At 44.1% G+C, this 12,785-nt stretch overlaps 20 non-coding genes across 20 annotated transcripts; all 20 read right to left on the bottom strand.

The window, feature by feature from the left end:
- Nucleotides 1-454: 454 nt before the first annotated feature.
- trnad-guc (transfer RNA aspartic acid (anticodon GUC)) lies at nucleotides 455-526 on the bottom strand. The gene has a single exon. It is a non-coding gene; the product is annotated as a tRNA-Asp (tRNA).
- Nucleotides 527-1,058: 532 nt separating this feature from the next.
- On the bottom strand, nucleotides 1,059-1,129 carry trnag-gcc (transfer RNA glycine (anticodon GCC)). The gene has a single exon. It is a non-coding gene; the product is annotated as a tRNA-Gly (tRNA).
- Nucleotides 1,130-1,249: 120 nt separating this feature from the next.
- Nucleotides 1,250-1,321, bottom strand: trnad-guc (transfer RNA aspartic acid (anticodon GUC)). Its single transcript has one exon. It is a non-coding gene; the product is annotated as a tRNA-Asp (tRNA).
- Nucleotides 1,322-1,853: 532 nt separating this feature from the next.
- trnag-gcc (transfer RNA glycine (anticodon GCC)) lies at nucleotides 1,854-1,924 on the bottom strand. Its single transcript has one exon. It is a non-coding gene; the product is annotated as a tRNA-Gly (tRNA).
- A 120-nt stretch (nucleotides 1,925-2,044) lies between these two features.
- Nucleotides 2,045-2,116, bottom strand: trnad-guc (transfer RNA aspartic acid (anticodon GUC)). The gene has a single exon. It is a non-coding gene; the product is annotated as a tRNA-Asp (tRNA).
- A 723-nt stretch (nucleotides 2,117-2,839) lies between these two features.
- On the bottom strand, nucleotides 2,840-2,911 carry trnad-guc (transfer RNA aspartic acid (anticodon GUC)). Its single transcript has one exon. It is a non-coding gene; the product is annotated as a tRNA-Asp (tRNA).
- A 532-nt stretch (nucleotides 2,912-3,443) lies between these two features.
- On the bottom strand, nucleotides 3,444-3,514 carry trnag-gcc (transfer RNA glycine (anticodon GCC)). The gene has a single exon. It is a non-coding gene; the product is annotated as a tRNA-Gly (tRNA).
- Nucleotides 3,515-3,634: 120 nt separating this feature from the next.
- On the bottom strand, nucleotides 3,635-3,706 carry trnad-guc (transfer RNA aspartic acid (anticodon GUC)). Its single transcript has one exon. It is a non-coding gene; the product is annotated as a tRNA-Asp (tRNA).
- A 532-nt stretch (nucleotides 3,707-4,238) lies between these two features.
- Nucleotides 4,239-4,309, bottom strand: trnag-gcc (transfer RNA glycine (anticodon GCC)). The gene has a single exon. It is a non-coding gene; the product is annotated as a tRNA-Gly (tRNA).
- A 120-nt stretch (nucleotides 4,310-4,429) lies between these two features.
- Nucleotides 4,430-4,501, bottom strand: trnad-guc (transfer RNA aspartic acid (anticodon GUC)). The gene has a single exon. It is a non-coding gene; the product is annotated as a tRNA-Asp (tRNA).
- A 532-nt stretch (nucleotides 4,502-5,033) lies between these two features.
- Nucleotides 5,034-5,104, bottom strand: trnag-gcc (transfer RNA glycine (anticodon GCC)). The gene has a single exon. It is a non-coding gene; the product is annotated as a tRNA-Gly (tRNA).
- Nucleotides 5,105-5,224: 120 nt separating this feature from the next.
- trnad-guc (transfer RNA aspartic acid (anticodon GUC)) lies at nucleotides 5,225-5,296 on the bottom strand. Its single transcript has one exon. It is a non-coding gene; the product is annotated as a tRNA-Asp (tRNA).
- A 532-nt stretch (nucleotides 5,297-5,828) lies between these two features.
- Nucleotides 5,829-5,899, bottom strand: trnag-gcc (transfer RNA glycine (anticodon GCC)). The gene has a single exon. It is a non-coding gene; the product is annotated as a tRNA-Gly (tRNA).
- A 120-nt stretch (nucleotides 5,900-6,019) lies between these two features.
- trnad-guc (transfer RNA aspartic acid (anticodon GUC)) lies at nucleotides 6,020-6,091 on the bottom strand. The gene has a single exon. It is a non-coding gene; the product is annotated as a tRNA-Asp (tRNA).
- A 723-nt stretch (nucleotides 6,092-6,814) lies between these two features.
- Nucleotides 6,815-6,886, bottom strand: trnad-guc (transfer RNA aspartic acid (anticodon GUC)). Its single transcript has one exon. It is a non-coding gene; the product is annotated as a tRNA-Asp (tRNA).
- A 532-nt stretch (nucleotides 6,887-7,418) lies between these two features.
- trnag-gcc (transfer RNA glycine (anticodon GCC)) lies at nucleotides 7,419-7,489 on the bottom strand. Its single transcript has one exon. It is a non-coding gene; the product is annotated as a tRNA-Gly (tRNA).
- Nucleotides 7,490-9,008: 1,519 nt separating this feature from the next.
- Nucleotides 9,009-9,079, bottom strand: trnag-gcc (transfer RNA glycine (anticodon GCC)). Its single transcript has one exon. It is a non-coding gene; the product is annotated as a tRNA-Gly (tRNA).
- A 724-nt stretch (nucleotides 9,080-9,803) lies between these two features.
- On the bottom strand, nucleotides 9,804-9,874 carry trnag-gcc (transfer RNA glycine (anticodon GCC)). The gene has a single exon. It is a non-coding gene; the product is annotated as a tRNA-Gly (tRNA).
- A 724-nt stretch (nucleotides 9,875-10,598) lies between these two features.
- Nucleotides 10,599-10,669, bottom strand: trnag-gcc (transfer RNA glycine (anticodon GCC)). The gene has a single exon. It is a non-coding gene; the product is annotated as a tRNA-Gly (tRNA).
- Nucleotides 10,670-11,393: 724 nt separating this feature from the next.
- Nucleotides 11,394-11,464, bottom strand: trnag-gcc (transfer RNA glycine (anticodon GCC)). Its single transcript has one exon. It is a non-coding gene; the product is annotated as a tRNA-Gly (tRNA).
- Nucleotides 11,465-12,785: the final 1,321 nt, after the last annotated feature.

The raw sequence follows: 12,785 nt of genomic DNA, 5'->3' as shown, positions 1-12,785 counted from the left end.
CAAGACAGTTGTCACTGACAAGTTGGTTACTCTTTCCCATTTAACAACTAAAGCCTTGCAAAAAGTTAATCACCTCACACACTGGAAATCTGCAATGGATTCACCAAAGTCTACTGAGAATGAGTAAATGTTCAAAGTCTTATTTTTCAAGAGTCAGTTGAGAATTCGACCAAGACCAGAGATTTCTGTTTGCCTGGCAATCTAACACAGATTTCCTCCTCAGGGGTTTGCATACTTGTCGAAATGACATGTTCAAAACTTCCTGCATTGGCCGGGAATCGAACCCGGGCCTCCCGCATGGCAGGCGAGAATTCTACCACTGAACAACCAATGCCTTGGAAGGCTGAGTTAACCTCAAAGGCAGGAAATTGTATCATAAAGCTTTTTTTCCAAAAATATGTTCCACTTTGTGGGCTCAGCAACATTGTTCACCCTAAAAAAAGAGCAGTACTTTCTCCCCGTCGGGGAATTGAACCCCGGTCTCCCGCGTGACAGGCGGGGATACTCACCACTATACTAACGAGGAGCAGGTGGGTTGAAACTTTGAAAAAACGTGGAGCATTGGTACTAACCCTAAATTTGGAATGTTGGGCTTAAACCCTTCTAACAAAAATATCTGTAGAGACTGAATGGTTGGAGCTAGGAACTACTATGACCCAGCTATGGAAAGCTGAGACTCTCACAAACACGTACATGTAATCGATTTTGCTCTATACCGCTCACAAGCCACACAATACTAGTTTGCAGGTGAGGCGTTTGTGGGTAATCCCAGGACATTGTCACAAATGCCAAACTCAAGACAGTTGTCACTGACAAGTTGGTTACTCTTTCCCATTTAACAACTAAAGCCTTGCAAAAAGTTAATCACCTCACACACTGGAAATCTGCAATGGATTCACCAAAGTCTACTGAGAATGAGTAAATGTTCAAAGTCTTATTTTTCAAGAGTCAGTTGAGAATTCGACCAAGACCAGAGATTTCTGTTTGCCTGGCAATCTAACACAGATTTCCTCCTCAGGGGTTTGCATACTTGTCGAAATGACATGTTCAAAACTTCCTGCATTGGCCGGGAATCGAACCCGGGCCTCCCGCGTGGCAGGCGAGAATTCTACCACTGAACAACCAATGCCTTGGAAGGCTGAGTTAACCTCAAAGGCAGGAAATTGTATCATAAAGCTTTTTTTCCAAAAATATGTTCCACTTTGTGGGCTCAGCAACATTGTTCACCCTAAAAAAAGAGCAGTACTTTCTCCCCGTCGGGGAATTGAACCCCGGTCTCCCGCGTGACAGGCGGGGATACTCACCACTATACTAACGAGGAGCAGGTGGGTTGAAACTTTGAAAAAACGTGGAGCATTGGTACTAACCCTAAATTTGGAATGTTGGGCTTAAACCCTTCTAACAAAAATATCTGTAGAGACTGAATGGTTGGAGCTAGGAACTACTATGACCCAGCTATGGAAAGCTGAGACTCTCACAAACACGTACATGTAATCGATTTTGCTCTATACCGCTCACAAGCCACACAATACTAGTTTGCAGGTGAGGCGTTTGTGGGTAATCCCAGGACATTGTCACAAATGCCAAACTCAAGACAGTTGTCACTGACAAGTTGGTTACTCTTTCCCATTTAACAACTAAAGCCTTGCAAAAAGTTAATCACCTCACACACTGGAAATCTGCAATGGATTCACCAAAGTCTACTGAGAATGAGTAAATGTTCAAAGTCTTATTTTTCAAGAGTCAGTTGAGAATTCGACCAAGACCAGAGATTTCTGTTTGCCTGGCAATCTAACACAGATTTCCTCCTCAGGGGTTTGCATACTTGTCGAAATGACATGTTCAAAACTTCCTGCATTGGCCGGGAATCGAACCCGGGCCTCCCGCGTGGCAGGCGAGAATTCTACCACTGAACAACCAATGCCTTGGAAGGCTGAGTTAACCTCAAAGGCAGGAAATTGTATCATAAAGCTTTTTTTCCAAAAATATGTTCCACTTTGTGGGCTCAGCAACATTGTTCACCCTAAAAAAAGAGCAGTACTTTCTCCCCGTCGGGGAATTGAACCCCGGTCTCCCGCGTGACAGGCGGGGATACTCACCACTATACTAACGAGGAGCAGGTGGGTTGGAACTTTGAAAAAACGTGGAGCATTGGTACTAACCCTAAATTTGGAATGTTGGGCTTAAACCCTTCTAACAAAAATATCTGTAGAGACTGAATGGTTGGAGCTAGGAACTACTATGACCCAGCTATGGAAAGCTGAGACTCTCACAAACACGTACATGTAATCGATTTTGCTCTATACCGCTCACAAGCCACACAATACTAGTTTGCAGGTGAGGCGTTTGTGGGTAATCCCAGGACATTGTCACAAATGCCAAACTCAAGACAGTTGTCACTGACAAGTTGGTTACTCTTTCCCATTTAACAACTAAAGCCTTGCAAAAAGTTAATCACCTCACACACTGGAAATCTGCAATGGATTCACCAAAGTCTACTGAGAATGAGTAAATGTTCAAAGTCTTATTTTTCAAGAGTCAGTTGAGAATTCGACCAAGACCAGAGATTTCTGTTTGCCTGGCAATCTAACACAGATTTCCTCCTCAGGGGTTTGCATACTTGTCGAAATGACATGTTCAAAACTTCCTGCATTGGCCGGGAATCGAACCCGGGCCTCCCGCATGGCAGGCGAGAATTCTACCACTGAACAACCAATGCCTTGGAAGGCTGAGTTAACCTCAAAGGCAGGAAATTGTATCATAAAGCTTTTTTTCCAAAAATATGTTCCACTTTGTGGGCTCAGCAACATTGTTCACCCTAAAAAAAGAGCAGTACTTTCTCCCCGTCGGGGAATTGAACCCCGGTCTCCCGCGTGACAGGCGGGGATACTCACCACTATACTAACGAGGAGCAGGTGGGTTGGAACTTTGAAAAAACGTGGAGCATTGGTACTAACCCTAAATTTGGAATGTTGGGCTTAAACCCTTCTAACAAAAATATCTGTAGAGACTGAATGGTTGGAGCTAGGAACTACTATGACCCAGCTATGGAAAGCTGAGACTCTCACAAACACGTACATGTAATCGATTTTGCTCTATACCGCTCACAAGCCACACAATACTAGTTTGCAGGTGAGGCGTTTGTGGGTAATCCCAGGACATTGTCACAAATGCCAAACTCAAGACAGTTGTCACTGACAAGTTGGTTACTCTTTCCCATTTAACAACTAAAGCCTTGCAAAAAGTTAATCACCTCACACACTGGAAATCTGCAATGGATTCACCAAAGTCTATTGAGAATGAGTAAATGTTCAAAGTCTTATTTTTCAAGAGTCAGTTGAGAATTCGACCAAGACCAGAGATTTCTGTTTGCCTGGCAATCTAACACAGATTTCCTCCTCAGGGGTTTGCATACTTGTCGAAATGACATGTTCAAACCTTCCTGCATTGGCCGGGAATCGAACCCGGGCCTCCCGCGTGGCAGGCGAGAATTCTACCACTGAACAACCAATGCCTTGGAAGGCTGAGTTAACCTCAAAGGCAGGAAATTGTATCATAAAGCTTTTTTTCCAAAAATATGTTCCACTTTGTGGGCTCAGCAACATTGTTCACCCTAAAAAAAGAGCAGTACTTTCTCCCCGTCGGGGAATTGAACCCCGGTCTCCCGCGTGACAGGCGGGGATACTCACCACTATACTAACGAGGAGCAGGTGGGTTGGAACTTTGAAAAAACGTGGAGCATTGGTACTAACCCTAAATTTGGAATGTTGGGCTTAAACCCTTCTAACAAAAATATCTGTAGAGACTGAATGGTTGGAGCTAGGAACTACTATGACCCAGCTATGGAAAGCTGAGACTCTCACAAACACGTACATGTAATCGATTTTGCTCTATACCGCTCACAAGCCACACAATACTAGTTTGCAGGTGAGGCGTTTGTGGGTAATCCCAGGACATTGTCACAAATGCCAAACTCAAGACAGTTGTCACTGACAAGTTGGTTACTCTTTCCCATTTAACAACTAAAGCCTTGCAAAAAGTTAATCACCTCACACACTGGAAATCTGCAATGGATTCACCAAAGTCTACTGAGAATGAGTAAATGTTCAAAGTCTTATTTTTCAAGAGTCAGTTGAGAATTCGACCAAGACCAGAGATTTCTGTTTGCCTGGCAATCTAACACAGATTTCCTCCTCAGGGGTTTGCATACTTGTCGAAATGACATGTTCAAAACTTCCTGCATTGGCCGGGAATCGAACCCGGGCCTCCCGCGTGGCAGGCGAGAATTCTACCACTGAACAACCAATGCCTTGGAAGGCTGAGTTAACCTCAAAGGCAGGAAATTGTATCATAAAGCTTTTTTTCCAAAAATATGTTCCACTTTGTGGGCTCAGCAACATTGTTCACCCTAAAAAAAGAGCAGTACTTTCTCCCCGTCGGGGAATTGAACCCCGGTCTCCCGCGTGACAGGCGGGGATACTCACCACTATACTAACGAGGAGCAGGTGGGTTGGAACTTTGAAAAAACGTGGAGCATTGGTACTAACCCTAAATTTGGAATGTTGGGCTTAAACCCTTCTAACAAAAATATCTGTAGAGACTGAATGGTTGGAGCTAGGAACTACTATGACCCAGCTATGGAAAGCTGAGACTCTCACAAACACGTACATGTAATCGATTTTGCTCTATACCGCTCACAAGCCACACAATACTAGTTTGCAGGTGAGGCGTTTGTGGGTAATCCCAGGACATTGTCACAAATGCCAAACTCAAGACAGTTGTCACTGACAAGTTGGTTACTCTTTCCCATTTAACAACTAAAGCCTTGCAAAAAGTTAATCACCTCACACACTGGAAATCTGCAATGGATTCACCAAAGTCTACTGAGAATGAGTAAATGTTCAAAGTCTTATTTTTCAAGAGTCAGTTGAGAATTCGACCAAGACCAGAGATTTCTGTTTGCCTGGCAATCTAACACAGATTTCCTCCTCAGGGGTTTGCATACTTGTCGAAATGACATGTTCAAAACTTCCTGCATTGGCCGGGAATCGAACCCGGGCCTCCCGCGTGGCAGGCGAGAATTCTACCACTGAACAACCAATGCCTTGGAAGGCTGAGTTAACCTCAAAGGCAGGAAATTGTATCATAAAGCTTTTTTTCCAAAAATATGTTCCACTTTGTGGGCTCAGCAACATTGTTCACCCTAAAAAAAGAGCAGTACTTTCTCCCCGTCGGGGAATTGAACCCCGGTCTCCCGCGTGACAGGCGGGGATACTCACCACTATACTAACGAGGAGCAGGTGGGTTGGAACTTTGAAAAAACGTGGAGCATTGGTACTAACCCTAAATTTGGAATGTTGGGCTTAAACCCTTCTAACAAAAATATCTGTAGAGACTGAATGGTTGGAGCTAGGAACTACTATGACCCAGCTATGGAAAGCTGAGACTCTCACAAACACGTACATGTAATCGATTTTGCTCTATACCGCTCACAAGCCACACAATACTAGTTTGCAGGTGAGGCGTTTGTGGGTAATCCCAGGACATTGTCACAAATGCCAAACTCAAGACAGTTGTCACTGACAAGTTGGTTACTCTTTCCCATTTAACAACTAAAGCCTTGCAAAAAGTTAATCACCTCACACACTGGAAATCTGCAATGGATTCACCAAAGTCTACTGAGAATGAGTAAATGTTCAAAGTCTTATTTTTCAAGAGTCAGTTGAGAATTCGACCAAGACCAGAGATTTCTGTTTGCCTGGCAATCTAACACAGATTTCCTCCTCAGGGGTTTGCATACTTGTCGAAATGACATGTTCAAAACTTCCTGCATTGGCCGGGAATCGAACCCGGGCCTCCCGCGTGGCAGGCGAGAATTCTACCACTGAACAACCAATGCCTTGGAAGGCTGAGTTAACCTCAAAGGCAGGAAATTGTATCATAAAGCTTTTTTTCCAAAAATATGTTCCACTTTGTGGGCTCAGCAACATTGTTCACCCTAAAAAAAGAGCAGTACTTTCTCCCCGTCGGGGAATTGAACCCCGGTCTCCCGCGTGACAGGCGGGGATACTCACCACTATACTAACGAGGAGCAGGTGGGTTGGAACTTTGAAAAAACGTGGAGCATTGGTACTAACCCTAAATTTGGAATGTTGGGCTTAAACCCTTCTAACAAAAATATCTGTAGAGACTGAATGGTTGGAGCTAGGAACTACTATGACCCAGCTATGGAAAGCTGAGACTCTCACAAACACGTACATGTAATCGATTTTGCTCTATACCGCTCACAAGCCACACAATACTAGTTTGCAGGTGAGGCGTTTGTGGGTAATCCCAGGACATTGTCACAAATGCCAAACTCAAGACAGTTGTCACTGACAAGTTGGTTACTCTTTCCCATTTAACAACTAAAGCCTTGCAAAAAGTTAATCACCTCACACACTGGAAATCTGCAATGGATTCACCAAAGTCTACTGAGAATGAGTAAATGTTCAAAGTCTTATTTTTCAAGAGTCAGTTGAGAATTCGACCAAGACCAGAGATTTCTGTTTGCCTGGCAATCTAACACAGATTTCCTCCTCAGGGGTTTGCATACTTGTCGAAATGACATGTTCAAAACTTCCTGCATTGGCCGGGAATCGAACCCGGGCCTCCCGCATGGCAGGCGAGAATTCTACCACTGAACAACCAATGCCTTGGAAGGCTGAGTTAACCTCAAAGGCAGGAAATTGTATCATAAAGCTTTTTTTCCAAAAATATGTTCCACTTTGTGGGCTCAGCAACATTGTTCACCCTAAAAAAAGAGCAGTACTTTCTCCCCGTCGGGGAATTGAACCCCGGTCTCCCGCGTGACAGGCGGGGATACTCACCACTATACTAACGAGGAGCAGGTGGGTTGGAACTTTGAAAAAACGTGGAGCATTGGTACTAACCCTAAATTTGGAATGTTGGGCTTAAACCCTTCTAACAAAAATATCTGTAGAGACTGAATGGTTGGAGCTAGGAACTACTATGACCCAGCTATGGAAAGCTGAGACTCTCACAAACACGTACATGTAATCGATTTTGCTCTATACCGCTCACAAGCCACACAATACTAGTTTGCAGGTGAGGCGTTTGTGGGTAATCCCAGGACATTGTCACGAATGCCAAACTCAAGACAGTTGTCACTGACAAGTTGGTTACTCTTTCCCATTTAACAACTAAAGCCTTGCAAAAAGTTAATCACCTCACACACTGGAAATCTGCAATGGATTCACCAAAGTCTACTGAGAATGAGTAAATGTTCAAAGTCTTATTTTTCAAGAGTCAGTTGAGAATTCGACCAAGACCAGAGATTTCTGTTTGCCTGGCAATCTAACACAGATTTCCTCCTCAGGGGTTTGCATACTTGTCGAAATGACATGTTCAAAACTTCCTGCATTGGCCGGGAATCGAACCCGGGCCTCCCGCGTGGCAGGCGAGAATTCTACCACTGAACAACCAATGCCTTGGAAGGCTGAGTTAACCTCAAAGGCAGGAAATTGTATCATAAAGCTTTTTTTCCAAAAATATGTTCCACTTTGTGGGCTCAGCAACATTGTTCACCCTAAAAAAAGAGCAGTACTTTCTCCCCGTCGGGGAATTGAACCCCGGTCTCCCGCGTGACAGGCGGGGATACTCACCACTATACTAACGAGGAGCAGGTGGGTTGGAACTTTGAAAAAACGTGGAGCATTGGTACTAACCCTAAATTTGGAATGTTGGGCTTAAACCCTTCTAACAAAAATATCTGTAGAGACTGAATGGTTGGAGCTAGGAACTACTATGACCCAGCTATGGAAAGCTGAGACTCTCACAAACACGTACATGTAATCGATTTTGCTCTATACCGCTCACAAGCCACACAATACTAGTTTGCAGGTGAGGCGTTTGTGGGTAATCCCAGGACATTGTCACAAATGCCAAACTCAAGACAGTTGTCACTGACAAGTTGGTTACTCTTTCCCATTTAACAACTAAAGCCTTGCAAAAAGTTAATCACCTCACACACTGGAAATCTGCAATGGATTCACCAAAGTCTACTGAGAATGAGTAAATGTTCAAAGTCTTATTTTTCAAGAGTCAGTTGAGAATTCGACCAAGACCAGAGATTTCTGTTTGCCTGGCAATCTAACACAGATTTCCTCCTCAGGGGTTTGCATACTTGTCGAAATGACATGTTCAAAACTTCCTGCATTGGCCGGGAATCGAACCCGGGCCTCCCGCATGGCAGGCGAGAATTCTACCACTGAACAACCAATGCCTTGGAAGGCTGAGTTAACCTCAAAGGCAGGAAATTGTATCATAAAGCTTTTTTTCCAGGAATATGTTCCACTTTGTGGGCTCAGCAACATTGTTCACCCTAAAAAAAGAGCAGTACTTTCTCCCCGTCGGGGAATTGAACCCCGGTCTCCCGCGTGACAGGCGGGGATACTCACCACTATACTAACGAGGAGCAGGTGGGTTGGAACTTTGAAAAAATGTGGAGCATTGGTACTAACCCTAAATTTGGAATGTTGGGCTTAAACCCTTCTAACAAAAATATCTGTAGAGACTGAATGGTTGGAGCTAGGAACTACTATGACCCAGCTATGGAAAGCTGAGACTCTCACAAACACGTACATGTAATCGATTTTGCTCTATACCGCTCACAAGCCACACAATACTAGTTTGCAGGTGAGGCGTTTGTGGGTAATCCCAGGACATTGTCACAAATGCCAAACTCAAGACAGTTGTCACTGACAAGTTGGTTACTCTTTCCCATTTAACAACTAAAGCCTTGCAAAAAGTTAATCACCTCACACACTGGAAATCTGCAATGGATTCACCAAAGTCTACTGAGAATGAGTAAATGTTCAAAGTCTTATTTTTCAAGAGTCAGTTGAGAATTCGACCAAGACCAGAGATTTCTGTTTGCCTGGCAATCTAACACAGATTTCCTCCTCAGGGGTTTGCATACTTGTCGAAATGACATGTTCAAAACTTCCTGCATTGGCCGGGAATCGAACCCGGGCCTCCCGCGTGGCAGGCGAGAATTCTACCACTGAACAACCAATGCCTTGGAAGGCTGAGTTAACCTCAAAGGCAGGAAATTGTATCATAAAGCTTTTTTTCCAAAAATATGTTCCACTTTGTGGGCTCAGCAACATTGTTCACCCTAAAAAAAGAGCAGTACTTTCTCCCCGTCGGGGAATTGAACCCCGGTCTCCCGCGTGACAGGCGGGGATACTCACCACTATACTAACGAGGAGCAGGTGGGTTGGAACTTTGAAAAAATGTGGAGCATTGGTACTAACCCTAAATTTGGAATGTTGGGCTTAAACCCTTCTAACAAAAATATCTGTAGAGACTGAATGGTTGGAGCTAGGAACTACTATGACCCAGCTATGGAAAGCTGAGACTCTCACAAACACGTACATGTAATCGATTTTGCTCTATACCGCTCACAAGCCACACAATACTAGTTTGCAGGTGAGGCGTTTGTGGGTAATCCCAGGACATTGTCACAAATGCCAAACTCAAGACAGTTGTCACTGACAAGTTGGTTACTCTTTCCCATTTAACAACTAAAGCCTTGCAAAAAGTTAATCACCTCACACACTGGAAATCTGCAATGGATTCACCAAAGTCTACTGAGAATGAGTAAATGTTCAAAGTCTTATTTTTCAAGAGTCAGTTGAGAATTCGACCAAGACCAGAGATTTCTGTTTGCCTGGCAATCTAACACAGATTTCCTCCTCAGGGGTTTGCATACTTGTCGAAATGACATGTTCAAAACTTCCTGCATTGGCCGGGAATCGAACCCGGGCCTCCCGCGTGGCAGGCGAGAATTCTACCACTGAACAACCAATGCCTTGGAAGGCTGAGTTAACCTCAAAGGCAGGAAATTGTATCATAAAGCTTTTTTTCCAAAAATATGTTCCACTTTGTGGGCTCAGCAACATTGTTCACCCTAAAAAAAGAGCAGTACTTTCTCCCCGTCGGGGAATTGAACCCCGGTCTCCCGCGTGACAGGCGGGGATACTCACCACTATACTAACGAGGAGCAGGTGGGTTGGAACTTTGAAAAAACGTGGAGCATTGGTACTAACCCTAAATTTGGAATGTTGGGCTTAAACCCTTCTAACAAAAATATCTGTAGAGACTGAATGGTTGGAGCTAGGAACTACTATGACCCAGCTATGGAAAGCTGAGACTCTCACAAACACGTACATGTAATCGATTTTGCTCTATACCGCTCACAAGCCACACAATACTAGTTTGCAGGTGAGGCGTTTGTGGGTAATCCCAGGACATTGTCACAAATGCCAAACTCAAGACAGTTGTCACTGACAAGTTGGTTACTCTTTCCCATTTAACAACTAAAGCCTTGCAAAAAGTTAATCACCTCACACACTGGAAATCTGCAATGGATTCACCAAAGTCTACTGAGAATGAGTAAATGTTCAAAGTCTTATTTTTCAAGAGTCAGTTGAGAATTCGACCAAGACCAGAGATTTCTGTTTGCCTGGCAATCTAACACAGATTTCCTCCTCAGGGGTTTGCATACTTGTCGAAATGACATGTTCAAAACTTCCTGCATTGGCCGGGAATCGAACCCGGGCCTCCCGCGTGGCAGGCGAGAATTCTACCACTGAACAACCAATGCCTTGGAAGGCTGAGTTAACCTCAAAGGCAGGAAATTGTATCATAAAGCTTTTTTTCCAAAAATATGTTCCACTTTGTGGGCTCAGCAACATTGTTCACCCTAAAAAAAGAGCAGTACTTTCTCCCCGTCGGGGAATTGAACCCCGGTCTCCCGCGTGACAGGCGGGGATACTCACCACTATACTAACGAGGAGCAGGTGGGTTGGAACTTTGAAAAAACGTGGAGCATTGGTACTAACCCTAAATTTGGAATGTTGGGCTTAAACCCTTCTAACAAAAATATCTGTAGAGACTGAATGGTTGGAGCTAGGAACTACTATGACCCAGCTATGGAAAGCTGAGACTCTCACAAACACGTACATGTAATCGATTTTGCTCTATACCGCTCACAAGCCACACAATACTAGTTTGCAGGTGAGGCGTTTGTGGGTAATCCCAGGACATTGTCACGAATGCCAAACTCAAGACAGTTGTCACTGACAAGTTGGTTACTCTTTCCCATTTAACAACTAAAGCCTTGCAAAAAGTTAATCACCTCACACACTGGAAATCTGCAATGGATTCACCAAAGTCTACTGAGAATGAGTAAATGTTCAAAGTCTTATTTTTCAAGAGTCAGTTGAGAATTCGACCAAGACCAGAGATATCTGTTTGCCTGGCAATCTAACACAGATTTCCTCCTCAGGGGTTTGCATACTTGTCGAAATGACATGTTCAAAACTTCCTGCATTGGCCGGGAATCGAACCCGGGCCTCCCGCGTGGCAGGCGAGAATTCTACCACTGAACAACCAATGCCTTGGAAGGCTGAGTTAACCTCAAAGGCAGGAAATTGTATCATAAAGCTTTTTTTCCAAAAATATGTTCCACTTTGTGGGCTCAGCAACATTGTTCACCCTAAAAAAAGAGCAGTACTTTCTCCCCGTCGGGGAATTGAACCCCGGTCTCCCGCGTGACAGGCGGGGATACTCACCACTATACTAACGAGGAGCAGGTGGGTTGGAACTTTGAAAAAACGTGGAGCATTGGTACTAACCCTAAATTTGGAATGTTGGGCTTAAACCCTTCTAACAAAAATATCTGTAGAGACTGAATGGTTGGAGCTAGGAACTACTATGACCCAGCTATGGAAAGCTGAGACTCTCACAAACACGTACATGTAATCGATTTTGCTCTATACCGCTCACAAGCCACACAATACTAGTTTGCAGGTGAGGCGTTTGTGGGTAATCCCAGGACATTGTCACAAATGCCAAACTCAAGACAGTTGTCACTGACAAGTTGGTTACTCTTTCCCATTTAACAACTAAAGCCTTGCAAAAAGTTAATCACCTCACACACTGGAAATCTGCAATGGATTCACCAAAGTCTACTGAGAATGAGTAAATGTTCAAAGTCTTATTTTTCAAGAGTCAGTTGAGAATTCGACCAAGACCAGAGATTTCTGTTTGCCTGGCAATCTAACACAGATTTCCTCCTCAGGGGTTTGCATACTTGTCGAAATGACATGTTCAAAACTTCCTGCATTGGCCGGGAATCGAACCCGGGCCTCCCGCATGGCAGGCGAGAATTCTACCACTGAACAACCAATGCCTTGGAAGGCTGAGTTAACCTCAAAGGCAGGAAATTGTATCATAAAGCTTTTTTTCCAAAAATATGTTCCACTTTGTGGGCTCAGCAACATTGTTCACCCTAAAAAAAGAGCAGTACTTTCTCCCCGTCGGGGAATTGAACCCCGGTCTCCCGCGTGACAGGCGGGGATACTCACCACTATACTAACGAGGAGCAGGTGGGTTGGAACTTTGAAAAAACGTGGAGCATTGGTACTAACCCTAAATTTGGAATGTTGGGCTTAAACCCTTCTAACAAAAATATCTGTAGAGACTGAATGGTTGGAGCTAGGAACTACTATGACCCAGCTATGGAAAGCTGAGACTCTCACAAACACGTACATGTAATCGATTTTGCTCTATACCGCTCACAAGCCACACAATACTAGTTTGCAGGTGAGGCGTTTGTGGGTAATCCCAGGACATTGTCACAAATGCCAAACTCAAGACAGTTGTCACTGACAAGTTGGTTACTCTTTCCCATTTAACAACTAAAGCCTTGCAAAAAG

Source organism: Oncorhynchus mykiss, chromosome 5 (genome assembly GCF_057628025.1).
Source record: "Oncorhynchus mykiss isolate SJ-2025 chromosome 5, ASM5762802v1, whole genome shotgun sequence".
Lineage (NCBI taxonomy): Eukaryota > Metazoa > Chordata > Actinopteri > Salmoniformes > Salmonidae > Oncorhynchus > Oncorhynchus mykiss.
Note: the sequence above shows the minus strand (reverse complement) of the source record. Positions and strands in the feature narration are given on the sequence as shown.